A 17,233-nucleotide genomic window follows, 5' to 3' on the forward strand; every position below is an offset into this window, starting at 1 on the left:
GGATTTCACTCAAACTTAACCAAACGACTCCGTCCCCCATATTATGATGTTGTCCAAGTTTTGGGCTCGATCCAAAATGAATAGGTGTAAGAAATTGTATAATTTATGTTCGAAGGCAATTCGTTCCGAATCGGAGTGGTTGGTGTATTCCATAGTTCTAGGGTTCGAATTTCACTCAAAACTAACCAAATGACTACTCCCACGATATTATGATGTCGCCCAAGTTTTGGGCTCGATTCGAAATCAATAGGTCTACGAAATTGGACAATTCAAGTTCAAAGGCAGTTCGTTCCTAATTGGAGTGGTTGGTGTTTTGTGTAGTTCTAGAGATCGGATTTCAGTCAAACTTAACCAAATGACTCCTCCCACCATATTATGATGTTGCCCAAGTTTTGGGCTCAATCCGAAATCAATAGGTGTAATAAATTGAACAATTCAAGTTCAAAGGCAGTTCGATCCTAATTGGAGTGGTTTGTGTTTTGGGTAGTTCTAGAGATCGGATTTCAGTCAAACTTAACCAAATGACTCCTCCCACCATATTATGTTGTTGCCCAAGTTTTGGGATGAATCCGAAATCAATAGGTGTAAGAAATTGGACAATTCAAGTTCAAACGCAATTCGTTCCTAATTGGAGTGGTTGGTGTTTTGGATTGTTCTAGAGATCGGATTTCACTCAAACTTAACCAAATGACTCCTCCCACCATATTATGATGTTGCCCATTTTTTGGGCTCGATCCGAAATCAATAGGTGTAGGGAATTGGACAATTCAAGTTTAATGGCAGTTCGTTCCTAATTGGAGTGGTTGGTGTTTTGGGTAGTTCTAGAGATCGGATTTCACTCAAACTTAACCAAATGACTCCTCCCACCATATTATGATGTTGCCCATGTTTTGGGCTCGATCCAAAATCAATAGGTGTAAGAAATTGGACAATTTATGTCCGGAGGCAGTTCATTCCCAGTCGGAGTGGTTGGTGTATTCCATAGTTCAGGAGATCGGATTTCCCTCAAAACTAACCAAATGACTCGTCCCACCATATTATGATGTTGCCCAAGTTTTGGGCTCGATCCGAAATCAATAGGTGTAAGAAATTGGACAATTCAAGTTCAAAGGCAGTTCGTTCCTAATTGGAGTGGTTGGTGTTTTGGGTAGTTCTAGAGATCGGATTTCACTCAAACTTAACCAAATGACTCCTCCCACCATATTATGTTGTTGCCCAAGTTTTGGGCTGAATCCGAAATCAATAGGTGTAAGAAATTGGACAATTCAAGTTCAAACGCAGTTCGTTCCTAATTGGAGTGGTTGGTGTTTTGGATTGTTCTAGAGATCGGATTTCACTCAAACTTAACCAAATGACTCCTCCCACCATATTATGATGTTGCCCAATTTTTGGGTTCGATCCGAAATCAATAGGTGTAGGAAATTGGACAATTCAAGTTTAATGGCAGTTCGTTCCTAATTGGAGTGGTTGGTGTTTTGGGTAGTTCTAAAGATCGGATTTCACTCAAACTTAACCAAATGACTCCTCCCACCATATTATGATGTTGCCCAAGTTTTGGGCTCGATCCAAAATGAATAGGTGTAAGAAATTGGACAATTTATGTTCGAAGGCAGTTGATTCCCAATCGGAGTGGTTGGTGTATTCCATAGTTCAGGAGATCGGATTTCACTCAAAACTAACCAAATGACTCGTCCCACCATATTATGATGTCGCCGAAGTTTTGGGCTCGATCCGAAATCAATAGGTCTAAGAAATTGGACAATTCAAGTTCAAAGGCAGTTTGTGACTGATTGGAGTGGTTGGTGTTTTGGGCAGTTCTAGAGGTCGGATTTCACTCAAACTTAACCAAATGACTCCTCCCACCGTATTAAGATGTTGCCCAAGTTTTGGGCTCGATCCGAAATCAATAGGTGTAGGAAATTGGACAATTCAAATTTTAATGGCAGTTCGTTCCTAATTGGAGTGGTTGGTGTTTTGGGTAGTTCTAGAGATCGGATTTCACTCAAACTTAACCAAATGACTCCTCCCACCATATTATGATGTTGCCCAAGTTTTGGGCTCGATCCAAAATCAATAGGTGTATGAAATTGGACAATTCAAGTTCAAAGGCATTTTGTTCCTAATTGGAGTGGTCGGTGTTTTGGGTAGTTCTAGAGATCGGATTTCACTCAAACTTAACCAAATGACTCCTCCCACCATATTATGATGTTGCCTGTTAAGCTCATAATTTCATACATATACATGCCCAATTTACTTACTTCTTTTGCTTAGTTCCTATAATTCTAAGTTATTTCCCTCCCTTTGTGTGTTTTGTAGGCCAATAGAGCAAGAGAACATAATTCATGCAATTCAAGCATGTTAAGGCCTAATTTGGATGAATGGAAGAAGAGCTTAAAAGACAAACTCATTTTGGCTACAGCCCCCTGCCAGTCCAGTTCCGTAGGTCATATTGCAAGCTTTGTTTCAGCAACCTACACAGCTCGGATGAGGCAGCATTCTTCATGAAAGTTGTTCCAATGGGTGTGTACTATAACATATCCAAAATTCAGCCCCATTGGATAAATATGGAGTCTGTTACCTAGCAAACATAGAGCCATGCTCAGGATGGATTTTATCAGCGCGCAAAATGAGTTAGCAATTTGTTTTGGCCTTAACTTCCTCCTCCGACCTTGGATTGGCCCAAATGATATATGGCTGGAAAGAAGACATTCTGAACTTCAATTTCAAGTGCTTAAAGTCCTAATTTGATTAAGAGAAGCCCAAGTTGTAAGCCCTTGAAGTTGCTGGTTATGCTGACCTCAGCATGTGCTGGTTGGATGCTTGGTCATGGTGAGCTAGGTATGAGCTATCATTTCTGGTTGGAAGCTTGGTCATGGTGACATGAAGATGAGCTAGGGCTGCTGGTGGGATCTATTGGTGAAGTGCATCAACCAATTCAGATTTTATAATGCAAGTGTTGTATGCATTAGTGAAGTGCATCAACCAATTCATCTTTTATAATGCAAGTGTTGTATGCATTAGCCATATTGAATTCAGATTTGTCACTCCCCTCTCCCTATAAATACCACATCCATTCCACATTCAAGACACAACAAATCCTGAGATTCACAACCCCCACAATTTACTCCAACCATCCTCAAACACTCTCAAAATCCCAAACACTCCAACAATCACCAAAACAACTCCAGCAAACCTCTCTTCCATTTCCCTACGAATTTCATCTTCCTTAGCCATCACCACTCACTCAAACTCATCCCAAATCACCTCCATATCCTTCATACATCTTTCTAGAAGTGGGGAAGCTCTTGGAGAAGCATTAGAAGTGGAGAAGCACTTGGAGAAGCCTTGGACACCACAAGAACTTCAGAAAAAGGGTTTTTCTACTCTTATTGTATTCATTATGTTTTCTCATTTCTGTTCAAGTCTCTTTTCCATTATGAGTAGCTAAATCCATAACTAGGGCTTCGATGTAACCTAACATGAATATTCTGGGTTTATAAGTTTAGAGTTTCAAGTTTGATTCATCATTCATGTTCTTATTCATTATGCTTATAAGTTAACATGCTTGTTTGAATGATTGATCACCATTAGAACTTGTTTGTTAACTATCTTGGTTTGAATTAAGAGTATACACCATGCTTTAATTCGAATTGAACTATGAATAGGAAGAGTATGTATGGACATTCGACAACAGGGATTAGATACATACTTGGTTGTTTAAAATGTTCTTCTATGCTTAATGGGTTCCTAATGCTTAATTTTAGGTTAGACAACAAATGATCAAATTAGGGAATTAGGAACACAAGGTTAGGACCAAACACCATGGCCTAATCATACTTTAGCTAGAATCAATCTTTGAATCTGAATTAGACTTGTTACATGAATCTTTATAACCCAGAATTGAATTGTTATGGTGATTCGAATGCCCTAGTCTCAAAATCTGTTTTCCAACTCTTAAAACCACTCTTTGTTACATTTGTTTACTTGTTTTTGTTTGCAATTTCATTTTGCTTCTTTTGTTCAACAATCACAACCACTCTTGTTTTAAATTCTGTTTTAGACATAACCTCCTACTTTCTTGAATTTGGTAATCTAAGTACATAACTAGTTTTAACTTCTCAGTCTTCGTGGGTACGACCTCGTACTTGTCTTGCTATACTACTAATTGCCCCGTACAATTGCGAGTTAACATAATATTAACAACATTGCCCCAGTTTTGGGCTCGATCCGAAATCAATAGGTGTAAGAAATTAGACAATTCAAGTTCAAAGGCAGTTCGTTCCTAGTTGGAGTGGTTGGAGTTTTGGGTAGTTCTAGAGATCGGATTTCACTCAAACTTAACCAAATGACTCCTCCCACCATATTATGACGTTGCCCAAGTTTTGGGCTCGATCCGAAATCAATAGGTGTATGAAACTGGACAATTCAAGTTCAAAGGCAGTTCGTTCCTAATTGGAGTGGTTGGTGTTTTAAGTAGTTCGAGAGATCGGATTTCACTCAAACTTAACCAAATGACTCCACCCACCATATTATGATGTTGCCCAAGTTTTGGGCTCGATCCGAAATCAATAGGTGTAAGAAATTGGACAATTTATGTTCAAAGGCAGTTCGTTCCTAATCGGTGTGGTTGGTGTATTCCATAGTTCTAGAGATCGGATTTCACTCAAACTTAACCAAATGACTCCTCCCACCATATTATGATGTTGCCCAAGTTTTGGGCTCGATCCGAAATCAATAGGTGTATGAAATTATACAATTCAAGTTCAAAGGCATTTTGTTCCTAATTGGAGTGCTTGGTGTTTTGGGTTGTTCTAGCGGTCGGAATTCACTCAAACTTAACCAAATGACTCCTCCCACCGTATTAAGATGTTGCCCAAGTTTTGGGCTCGATCCGAAATCAATAGGTGTAGGAAATTGGACAATTCAAGATTAAAGGCAGTTCATTCCTAATTGGAGTGGTTGGTGTTTTGGGTAGTTCTAGAGATCTGATTTCACTCAAACTTAACCAAATGACTCCTCCCACCATATTATGATGTTGCCCAAGTTTTGGGCTCGATCCAAAATCAATAGGTGTAAGAAATTGGACAATTTATGTTCGAAGGCAGTTCATTCCCAGTCGGAGTGGTTGGTGTATTCCATAGTTCAGGAGATCGGATTTCACTCAAAATTAACCAAATGACTAGTCCCACCATATTATGATGTCGCCGAAGTTTTGGGCTCGATCCGAAATCAATAGGTCTAAGAAATTGGACAATTCAAGTTCAAAGGCAGTTTGTGACTGATTGGAGTGGTTGGTGTTTTGGGCAGTTCTAGAGGTCGGATTTCACTCAAACTTAACCAAATGACTCCTCCCACCGTATTAAGATGTTGCCCAAGTTTTGGGCTCGATCCGAAATCAATAGGTGTAGGAAATTGGACAATTCAAGTTTTATGGCAGTTCGTTCCTAATTGGAGTGGTTGGTGTTTTGCGTAGTTCTAGAGATCGGATTTCACTCAAACTTAACCAAATGACTCCTCCCACCATATTATGATGTTGCCCATGTTTTGGGCTCGATCCGAAATCAATAGGTGTAAGAAATTGGACAATTTATGTTCAAACGCAGTTCGTTCCTAATCGGTGTGGTTGGTGTATTCCATAGTTCTAGAAATCGGATTTCACTCAAACTTAACCAAATGACTCCTCCCACCATATTATGATGTTGCCCAAGTTTTGGGCTCGATCCGAAATCAATAGGTGTATGAAATTATACAATTCAAGTTCAAAGGCATTTTGTTCCTAATTGGAGTGGTTGGTGTTTTGGGTAGTTCTAGCGGTCGGAATTCACTCAAACTTAAACAAATGACTCCTCCCACCGTATTAAGATGTTGCCCAAGTTTTGGGCTCGATCCGAAATCAATTGGTGAAAGGCAGTTCGTTCCAAGTTGAAGCGGTTGGAGTTTTGGGTAGTTCTTGAGATCAGATTTCACTCAAAATTAACCAAATGACTCCTCCCACCATGTTATGATGTTGCCCAAGTTTTGGGCTCGATACGAAATCAATAGGTGTAAGAAATTGGACAATTTATGTTCAAAGGCAATTCATTCCCAGTCGGAGTGGTTGGTGTATTCCATAGTTCAGGAGATCGGATTTGACTCATAACTTGCCAAATGACTCGTCCCACCATATTATGATGTTGCCCAAGTTTTGGGCTCGATCCGAAATCAATAGGTGTAAGCAATTGGACAATTCAAGTTCAAAGGCAGTTCGTTCCTAATTGGAGTGGTTGGTGTTTTGGGTAGTTCTAGAGATCGGATTTCGCTCAAACTTAACCAAATGACTCCTCCCACCATATTATGATGTTGCCCAAGTTTTGGGCTTGATCCGAAATCAATAGGTGTAAGAAATTGGACAATTCAAGTTCAAAGGAAGTTCGTTCCTAATTGGAGTGGTTGGTGTTTTGGGTAGTTCCAGAGATCAGATTTCACTCAAACTTAACCAAATGACTCCTCCCACCATATTATGATGTTGCCCAAGTTTTGGGCTCGATTCGAAATCAATAGGTGTAAGAAATTGGACAATTCAAGTTCAAAGGCAGTTCGTTCCTAATTGGAGTGGTTGGTGTTTTGGGTAGTTCTAGAGATCAGATTTCACTCAAACTTAACCAAACGACTCCTCCCACCATATTTAGATGTTTCCCAAGTTTTGGGCTCGATCTGAAATCAATAGGTGTAAGAAATTGGACAATTTATGTTCAAAGGCTGTTCGTTCCTAATCGGAGTGGTTGGTGTATTCAATAGTTCTAGAGATCGGATTTCACTCAAAACTAACCAAGTGACTCCTCCCACCATATTAAGATGTTGCCCAAGTTTTGGGCTCGATCCGAAATCAGTAGGTGTAAGAAATTGGACAATACATGTTCAAAGGCAGTTCGTTCCTAATTGGAGTTGTTGGTGTTTTGGGTAGTTCTAGAGTTCGGATTTCACTGAAACTCGACCAAGTGACTCCTCCCACTATATTATGATGTTGCCCAAGTTTTGGGCTCGATCCGAAAACAATAGGTGTAAGAAATTGGACAATACAAGTTCAAAGGCAGTTCGTTTCTAATTGGAGTGGTGGGTGTTTTGGGTAGTTCTGGAGATTGGATTTCACCCAAACTTAACCAATTGACTCCTCCCACCATATTATGATGTTGCCCAAGTTTTGGGCTCAATCCGAAATCAATAGGTGTAAGAAATTGGACAATTCAAGTTCAAAGGCAGTACATTCCTAATTGGAGTGGTTGGTGTTTTGGGTAGTTTTAGAGATCGGATTTCACTCAAACTTAACCAAATGACACCTCCCACCATATTATGTTGTTGCCCAAGTTTTGGGCTCGATCCGAAATCAATGGGTGTAAGAAATTGGACAATTCAAGTTCAAAGGCAGTTCGTTCCTAATTGGAGTGGTTGGTGTTTTGGGTAGTTCAAGAGATCGGATCTCACTCAAACTTAACCAAATGACTCCTCCCACCATATTATGATGTTGCCCAAGTTTTGGGCTCGATCCGAAATCAATTGGTGTAAGAAATTGGACAATTAAAGTTCAAAGGCAGTTCGTTCCTAATTGGAGTGGTTGGTGTTTTGGGTAGTTCTACAGATTGGATTTCACTCAAACATAACCAAATGACTCCTCCCACCATATTATTACGTTGCCCCAGTTTTGGGCTCTATAGAAAATCAATAGTTGTAAAAAATTGGACAATTCAAGTTGAAAGGCAGTTCGTTCCAAGTTGAAGCGGTTGGTGTTTTGGGTAGTTCTTGAGATCAGATTTCACTCAAACTTAACCAAATGACTCCTCCCACCATGTTATGATGTTGCCCAAGTTTTGGGCTCGATCCGAAATCAATAGGTGTAATAAATTGGACAATTCAAGTTCTAAGGCAGTCCGTTCCAAATTGGGGTGGTTGGTGTATTGGGTAGTTCTAGAGATCGGATTTCACTCAAAACTAACCAAATGACTCCTCCCACCATATTCTGATGTTGCCCAAGTTTTGGGCTCGATCGGAAATCGATAGGTGTAAGAAATTGGACAATTCAAGTTCAAAGGCAGTTCGTTCCTAACTGGAGTGGTTGGTGTTTTGGGTAGTTCTAGAGATCGGATTTCACTCAAACTTAACCAAATGACTCCTCCCATCATATTATGATGTTGTCCAAGTTTTGGGCTCGATCCGAAATCAATAGGTGAAATAAATTGGACAATTTATATTCAAAGGCAGTTCGTTCCTAATTGGGGTGATTGTTGTACTGGGTAGTTCTAGAGATCGGATTTCACTCAAAATTAACCAAATGACTCCTCCCACCATATTATGATGTTGCCCAAGTGTTGGGCTCTATCCGAAATCAATAGGTGTAAGAAATTGGACAATTCAAGTTCAAAGGCAGTTCGTTCCTAGTTGGAGTGTTTGGTGTTTTTGGTAGTTCTAGAGATCGGATTTCACTGAAACTGAACCAAATGATTCCACCCACCATATTATGATGTTGCCCAAGTTTTTGGCTCGATCCGAAATCAATAGGTGTAAGAAATTGGACAATTCAAGTTCAAAGTCAGTTCATTCCTAATTGGAGTGCTTGGTGTTTTGGGTAGTTCTAGAGATCGGATTTCACGGAAACTTAACCAAATGACTCCTCCCACCATATTATGATGTAGCCCAAGTTTTGGACTCGATCCGAAATCAATAGGTGTAAGAAATTGGACAATTCAAGTTCAAAGGCAGTTTGTTCCAAATTGGGGTGGTTGGTGTATTGGGTAGTTCTAGAGATCGGATTTCACTCAAAATTAACCAAAAGACTCATCCCACCATGTTATGATGTTGCCCAAGTTTTGGGCTCGATCCGAAATCAATAGGTGTAAGAAATTGGACAATTCAAATTCGAAAGCAGTTCGTTCCTAATTGGGGTGGTTGGTGTTTTGGGTAGTTCTAGAGATCTGATTTCACTCAAACTTAACCAAATGACTCCTCCCACCATATTTTGATGTTGCCCAAGTGTTGGGCTCTGTCCGAAATCAATAGCTGTAAGAAATTGGACAATTCAAGTTCAAAGGCAGTTCGTTCCTAATTGAAGTAGTTGGTGTGTTCCATAGTTCTAGAGATCGGATTTCACTCAAAATTAACCAACTGACACCACCCACCATATTATGAGGTTGCCCACGTTTTGGGCTCGATCCAAAATCAATAGGTGTAAGAATTTGGACAATTCAAGGTCAAAGCCAGTTCGTTCCAAACTGGGGTGGTTGGTGTATTGGGTTGTTCTAGAGATCGGATTTCACTCAAAATTAACCAAATGACTCCTCCCACCATATTATGATGTTCCCCAAGTTTGGGGCTCGATCTAAAATCAATAGGTGTAAGAAATTGGACAATTCAAGTTCGAAAGCAGTTTGTTCCTAATTGGGTTGGTTGGTGTATTGGGTAGTTCTAGAGATCGGATTTCACTCAAAATTAACCAAATGACTCCTCCCACCATATTATGATGTTGCCCAAGTTTTGAGCTCGATCCGAAATCAATAGGTGTAAGAAATTAGACAATTCAAATTCGAAAGCAGTTCGTTCCTAATTGGGGTGGTTGGTGTTTTGGGTAGTTCTAGAGATCTGATTTCACTCAAAGTTAACCAAATGACTCCTCCCACCATATTATGATGTTGCCCACGTTTTGGGCTTGATCTGAAATCAATAGGTGTAAGAAATTGGACAATTTTTGTTCAAAGGCAGTTCGTTCCTAATCGGAGTGGTTGATGTATTCCACAGTTCAAGAGATCGGATTTCACTCAAAACTAACCAAATGACTACTCCCACCATATTATGATGTTGCCCAAGTTTTGGGCTTGATCCGAAATCAATAGGTGTAAGAAATTGGACAATTCAAGTTCAAAGGCAGTTCGTTCGTAATTGGAGTGGTTGGTGTTTTGGGTAGTTCTAGAGATCGGATTTCACTCAAACTTAACCAAATGACTCCTCCCACCATATTATGATGTTGCCCCAGTTTTGGGCCTGATCCTAAATCAATAGGTGTAAGAAATTGAACAATTCAAGTTCAAAGGCCGTTCGTTCCTAATTGGGGTGGTTTCGTGTATTGGGTAGTTCTAGACATCGGATTTCACTCAAACTTAACCAAATGACTCCTCCCACCATATTATGATGTTGCCCAAGTTTTGGTCTCGATCCGAAATCAATAGGTGTTAGAAATTGGACAATTTATGTTCAAAGGCAGTTCGTTCCTAATCGGAGTGGTGGGTGTATTCCATAGTTGTAGAGATCGGATTTCACTCAAAACTAACGAAATGACTCCTCCCACCATATAATGATGTTGCCCAAGTTTTCGGCTCGATCCGAAATCAATAGGTGTAAGAAATTGGACAATTCAAGTTCAAAGGCAGTTCGTTCCTAATTGGAGTGGTTGGAGTTTTGAGTAGTTGTAGAGATCGGATTTCACTCAAACTTAACCAAATGACTCCCCCCACGACATTGTGATGTTACCCAAGTTTTGGGCTCGATCCGAAGTCAATAGGTGTGAGAAATTGGACAATTCAAGTTCAAAGGCAGTTCGTTCCTAATTGGAGTGGTTGGGGTTTTGTGTAGTTCTAGAGATCGGATTTCACTCAAAACCAAATGACTCCTCCCACCACTTTATGATGTTGCCCAAGTTTTGGGCTCGATCCGAAATCAATAGGTGTAAGAAATTGGACAATTCAAGTTCAAAGGCAGTTCGTTCCTAATTGTAGTAGTTGGTGTTTTGGGTAGTTCTAGAGCTCGGATTTCTCTCAAACTTATCCAAATGACTCCTCCCACCATATTATGATGTTGCCCAAGTTTTGGGCTCGATCCGAAATCAATAGGGGTAAAAAATTGGACAATTCAAGTTCAAAGGCAGTTCGTTCCTAATTGGAGTGGTGGGTGTTTTGGGTTGTTCTAGTGATCAGATTTCACTCAAACTTAACCAAATGACTCCACCCACCATATTATGATGCAGCGCCAATTTTGGGCTCGATCCGAAATCAATAGGTGTAAGAAATTGGACAATTCAAGTTCAAAGGCAGCTCGTTGCTAATTGGAGTGGTTGGTGTTTTGGGTAGTTCTAGAGATCGGATTTCACTCAAACTTAACCAAATGACTCCTCCCACCACATTATGTTGTTGCCCAAGTTTTGGGCTCGATCCGAAATCAATAGGTGTAAAAAATTGGACAATTCAAGTTCAAAGGCAGTACGTTCCTAATTGGAGTGGTTGGTGTTTTGGCTAGTGCTAGAGATCGGATTTCACTCAAACTTAACCAAACCACTCCTCCCACCATATTATGATGTTGCCCAAATTTTGGGCTCGATCCGAAATCAATAGGTGTAAGAAATTGGACAATTTATGTTCAAAGGCAGTTCGTTCCTAATCGGAGTGGTTGGTGTATTCCACAGTTCTAGATATCGGATTTCGCTCAAAACAAACCAAATGACTCCTCCCACCATATTGTGATGTTGCCCAAGTTTTGGGCTCGATCAAAAATAAATAGGGGTAAGAAATTGGACAATTCAAGTTGAAAGGAAGTTCGTTCCTAATCGGAGTGGTTGGTGTTTTCGGTAGTTCTAGAGATCGGATTTCACTCAAACTTAACCAAATGACTCCTCCCACCATATTATGATGTTGCCCCAGTTTTGGGCCTGATCCTAAATCAATAGGTGTAAGAAATTGAACAATTCAAGTTCAAAGGCCGTTCGTTCCTAATTGGGGTGGTTTCGTGTATTGGGTAGTTCTAGACATCGGATTTCACTCAAACTTAACCAAATGACTCCTCCCACCATATTATGATGTTGCCCAAGTTTTGGTCTCGATCCGAAATCAATAGGTGTTAGAAATTGGACAATTTATGTTCAAAGGCAGTTCGTTCCTAATCGGAGTGGTGGGTGTATTCCATAGTTGTAGAGATCGGATTTCACTCAAAACTAACGAAATGACTCCTCCCACCATATAATGATGTTGCCCAAGTTTTTGGCTCGATCCGAAATCAATAGGTGTAAGAAATTGGACAATTCAAGTTCAAAGGCAGTTCGTTCCTAATTGGAGTGGTTGGAGTTTTGAGTAGTTGTAGAGATCGGATTTCACTCAAACTTAACCAAATGACTCCCCCCACGACATTGTGATGTTACCCAAGTTTTGGGCTCGATCCGAAGTCAATAGGTGTGAGAAATTGGACAATTCAAGTTCAAAGGCAGTTCGTTCCTAATTGGAGTGGTTGGGGTTTTGTGTAGTTCTAGAGATCGGATTTCACTCAAAACCAAATGACTCCTCCCACCACTTTATGATGTTGCCCAAGTTTTGGGCTCGATCCGAAATCAATAGGTGTAAGAAATTGGACAATTCAAGTTCAAAGGCAGTTCGTTCCTAATTGTAGTAGTTGGTGTTTTGGGTAGTTCTAGAGCTCGGATTTCTCTCAAACTTATCCAAATGACTCCTCCCACCATATTATGATGTTGCCCAAGTTTTGGGCTCGATCCGAAATCAATAGGGGTAAAAAATTGGACAATTCAAGTTCAAAGGCAGTTCGTTCCTAATTGGAGTGGTGGGTGTTTTGGGTTGTTCTAGTGATCAGATTTCACTCAAACTTAACCAAATGACTCCACCCACCATATTATGATGCAGCGCCAATTTTGGGCTCGATCCGAAATCAATAGGTGTAAGAAATTGGACAATTCAAGTTCAAAGGCAGCTCGTTGCTAATTGGAGTGGTTGGTGTTTTGGGTAGTTCTAGAGATCGGATTTCACTCAAACTTAACCAAATGACTCCTCCCACCACATTATGTTGTTGCCCAAGTTTTGGGCTCGATCCGAAATCAATAGGTGTAAAAAATTGGACAATTCAAGTTCAAAGGCAGTACGTTCCTAATTGGAGTGGTTGGTGTTTTGGCTAGTGCTAGAGATCGGATTTCACTCAAACTTAACCAAACCACTCCTCCCACCATATTATGATGTTGCCCAAATTTTGGGCTCGATCCGAAATCAATAGGTGTAAGAAATTGGACAATTTATGTTCAAAGGCAGTTCGTTCCTAATCGGAGTGGTTGGTGTATTCCACAGTTCTAGATATCGGATTTCGCTCAAAACAAACCAAATGACTCCTCCCACCATATTGTGATGTTGCCCAAGTTTTGGGCTCGATCAAAAATAAATAGGGGTAAGAAATTGGACAATTCAAGTTGAAAGGAAGTTCGTTCCTAATCGGAGTGGTTGGTGTTTTCGGTAGTTCTAGAGATCGGATTTCACTCAAACTTAACCAAATGACTCCTCCCACCATATTATGATGTTGCCCCAGTTTTGGGCCTGATCCTAAATCAATAGGTGTAAGAAATTGAACAATTCAAGTTCAAAGGCCGTTCGTTCCTAATTGGGGTGGTTTCGTGTATTGGGTAGTTCTAGACATCGGATTTCACTCAAACTTAACCAAATGACTCCTCCCACCATATTATGATGTTGCCCAAGTTTTGGTCTCGATCCGAAATCAATAGGTGTTAGAAATTGGACAATTTATGTTCAAAGGCAGTTCGTTCCTAATCGGAGTGGTGGGTGTATTCCATAGTTGTAGAGATCGGATTTCACCCAAAACTAACGAAATGACTCCTCCCACCATATAATGATGTTGCCCAAGTTTTCAGCTCGATCCGAAATCAATAGGTGTAAGAAATTGGACAATTCAAGTTCAAAGGCAGTTCGTTCCTAATTGGAGTGGTTGGAGTTTTGAGTAGTTGTAGAGATCGGATTTCACTCAAACTTAACCAAATGACTCCCCCCACGACATTGTGATGTTACCCAAGTTTTGGGCTCGATCCGAAGTCAATAGGTGTGAGAAATTGGACAATTCAAGTTCAAAGGCAGTTCGTTCCTAATTGGAGTGGTTGGGGTTTTGGGTAGTTCTAGAGATCGGATTTCACTCAAAACCAAATGACTCCTCCCACCACTTTATGATGTTGCCCAAGTTTTGGGCTCGATCCGAAATCAATAGGTGTAAGAAATTGGACAATTCAAGTTCAAAGGCAGTTCGTTCCTAATTGTAGTGGTTGGTGTTTTGGGTAGTTCTAGAGCTCGGATTTCTCTCAAACTTATCCAAATGACTCCTCCCACCATATTATGATGTTGCCCAAGTTTTGGGCTCGATCCGAAATCAATAGGGGTAAAAAATTGGACAATTCAAGTTCAAAGGCAGTTCGTTCCTAATTGGAGTGGTGGGTGTTTTGGGTTGTTCTAGTGATCAGATTTCACTCAAACTTAACCAAATGACTCCACCCACCATATTATGATGCAGCGCCAATTTTGGGCTCGATCCGAAATCAATAGGTGTAAGAAATTGGACAACTCAAGTTCAAAGGCAGCTCGTTGCTAATTGGAGTGGTTGGTGTTTTGGGTAGTTCTAGAGATCGGATTTCACTCAAACTTAACCAAATGACTCCTCCCACCACATTATGTTGTTGCCCAAGTTTTGGGCTCGATCCGAAATCAATAGGTGTAAAAAATTGGACAATTCAAGTTCAAAGGCAGTTCATTCCTAATTGGAGTGGTTGGTGTTTTGGGTAGTTCTAGAGATCGGATTTCCCTCAAACTTAACCAAATGACTCCTCCCACCACATTATGATGTTGCCCAAGTTTTGGGCTCCATCCGAAATCAACAGGAGAAAGAAATTGGACAATTTATGTTCAAAGGCAGTTCGTTCCTAATCGGAGTGGTTTTTGTATTCCATAGTTCTAGAGATCGGATTTCAATCAAAACTAACCGAATGACTCCTCCCACTATATTACGGTGTTGCCCAAGTTTTGGGCTTGATCCGAAATCAACAGGTGTAAGAAATTGGACAATTTATGTTCAAAGGCAGTTCGTTCCTAATCAGAGTGGTTGGACAATTCCATAGTTCTAGAGTTCGGATTTCACTCAAAACTAACCAAATGACTCCTCCCACCATATTATGATGTTGCCCAAGTTTTGGGCTCGATCCGAAATCAATAGGTGTAAGAAATTGGATAATTTTTGTTCAAAGGCAGTTTGTTCCTAATCGGAGTGGTTGGTGTATTCCATAGTTCTAGAGATCGGATTTCACTCAAAACTAACCAAATGACTCCTCCCACCATATTATGTTGTCGCCCAAGTTTTGGGCTAGATCCGAATTGGACAATTCAAGTTCAAAGGCAGTTCGTTCCTAATTGGAGTGGTTGGTGTTTTGGGTTGTTCTACAGATCGGATTTGACTCAAACTTAACCAAATGACTCCTCCCACCATATTATGTTGCTGCCCCAGTTTTGGGCTCGATCCGAAATCAATAGGTGTAAAAAATTGGACAATTTAAGTTGAAAGGCAGTTCGTTCCTAATTCGAGTGGTTGGTGTTTTGGGTAGTTCTAGAGATCGGATTTCACTCAAACTTAACCAAATGACTCCTCCCACCACATTATGTTGTTGCCCAAGTTTTGGGCTCGATCCGAAATCAATAGGTGTAAAAAATTGGACAATTCAAGTTCAAAGGCAGTTCATTCCTAATTGGAGTGGTTGGTGCTTTGGGTAGTTCTAGAGATCGGATTTCCCTCAAACTTAACCAAATGACTCCTCCCACCATATTATGTTGTTGCCCATGTTTTGGGCTCAATCCAAATTCAATAGGTGTAAGAAATTGGACAATTTATGTTCAAAGGCAGTTCTTTCCTGATCGGAGTGGTTGGTCAATTCCATAGTTCTAGAGTTCGGATTTCACTCAAAACTAACCAAATGACTCCTCCCACCATATTATGATGTTGTCCAAGTTTTGGGCTCGATCCGAAATCTATAGCTGTAAGAAATTGGACAATTCAATTTCAAAGGCAGTTCGTTCCTACTTGGTGTGGTTGGTGTTTTGGGTAGTTCTAGAGATCGGATTTCACTCAAACTTGTCCAAATGACTCCTCCCACCATGTTATGTTGTTGCCCAAGTTTTGGGCTCGATCCGAAATCAATAGGTGTAAGAAATTGGAGAATTCAAGTTCAAAGGCAGGTCGTTCCTAATCGGAGTGGTTGGTGTATTACACAGTTCTAGAGATCGGATTTCACTCAAACTTAACCAAATGACTCCTCCCACCATATTATGATGTTGCCGAAGTTTTGGGCTTGATCCGAAATCAATAGGTGTAACAAATTGGACAATTCAAGTTCAAGGGCAGTTCGTTCCTAATTGGAGTGGTTGGTGTTTTGGGTAGTTCTAGAGATCGGATTTCGGTCAAACTTAACCAAATGACTCCTCCCACCATATTATGATGTTGCCCAAGTTTTGGGCTCAATCCGAAATCAATATGTGTAAGAAATTGGACAATTTATGTTCAAAGGCAGTTTGTTCCTAATTGGAGTGGTTGTTGTATTGGGTAGTTCTGGAGATCGGATTTCACTCAAACTTAACCAAATGACTCCTCCTACCAAATCATGATGTTGCCCAAGTTTTGGGCCTGATCCGAAATCAATAGGTGTAAGAAATTGGACAATTCAAGTTCAAAGGCAGGTCGTTCCTAATTGGAGTGGTTGGTGTTTTGGGTAGTTGTAGAGATCGGATTTCGGTCAAACTTAACCAAATGACTCCTCCCACCATATTATGATGTTGCCCAAGTTTTGGGCTCAATCCGAAATGAATATGTGTAAGAAATTGGACAATTTATGTTCAAAGGCAGTTCGTTCCTAATCGGAGTGGTTGGTGTATTCCATAGTTGTAGAGATCGGATTTCACTCAAAACTAACCAAATGACTCCTCCCACCATATTATGATGTTGCCCAAGGTTTTTGCTCAATCCGAAATCAATAGGTGTAAGAAATTGGACAATTCAAGTTCAAAGGCAGTTCGTTCCTGATTGGGGTGGTTGGTGTTTTGGGTAGTTGTAGCGGTCGGATTTCACTCAAACTTAACCAAATGACTCCTCCCACCATATTATGATGTTGCCCAAGTTTTGGGCTCGATCCGAAATCAATAGGAGTAAGAAATTGGACAATTCAGGTTCAAAGGCAGTTCGTTCCTAATTGGAGTGGTTGGTGTTTTGGGTAGTTCTGGAGATTGGATTTCACTCAAACTTAACCAAATGACACCTCCCACCATATTATGATGTTGCCCCAGTTTTGGGCTCGAACCGAAATCAATTGGTGGAAGATATTGGACAATTTAAGTTCAAAGGCAGTTGGTTCCTACTTGGAGTGGTTGGTGTTTTGGGTAGTTCTAGAGATCGGATTTCGGATTTC

Source organism: Prunus avium, chromosome 2 (assembly GCF_965620075.1).
Source record: "Prunus avium chromosome 2, drPruAviu1.hap1.1, whole genome shotgun sequence".
Classification (NCBI taxonomy): Eukaryota; Viridiplantae; Streptophyta; class Magnoliopsida; order Rosales; family Rosaceae; genus Prunus; species Prunus avium.